The sequence below is a fragment of the Aphanomyces astaci genome (genome assembly GCF_000520075.1).
Source record: "Aphanomyces astaci strain APO3 unplaced genomic scaffold supercont1.52, whole genome shotgun sequence".
In the NCBI taxonomy this organism is placed as follows: Eukaryota; Oomycota; class Saprolegniomycetes; order Saprolegniales; family Verrucalvaceae; genus Aphanomyces; species Aphanomyces astaci.
In genome coordinates, this window is record NW_009798315.1 from 398,295 (window position 1) to 398,839 (window position 545).

Genomic DNA, 545 nt, shown 5'->3' on the forward strand with positions numbered 1-545 from the left:
TGTCGTCAGCTTTGCGACTACATTGCGAATTACATACCCACCGCCAAGGCCACCTACGATGGTCTGCGCCTCCGGCTGGCAATGGCGAGGGGATACGCCCACCCTGATGCCTGACGGTCTACGGTGGCAAACAACTTCTGGTTCGGCAGAGGCAAGGAGGTGAGCCACTCTGGCCTGCACATTGCATACCCCCATGCAAGGCTCTTCGATCCATTGTACATGGCGCCACCGGCCACGAGACGACCACTACGCAGCAGACTTTTTATACAAACAGGCACCTGCTTGATGACTGATCTCGCTGGAAGGGGATATACCACCTTGCTACGATCTACGACTTTTTGGACATGGATATTGCCTTTTAGTCCGAGTGGCCGATCCCTCAGGCCCTTATCACACCCAGTAGCGAAGCAAGCGCATGCGTTGTTTAAAGTTACTTCATCTAATGCGATGATTGGTTGGTTGAAGGTGGTTTTACAGGCACTTTCGTAAAACAACTCCATTTACGTCAACACGCCAAGGTGCTTGCCGCAATGAAGCTGCTTCAG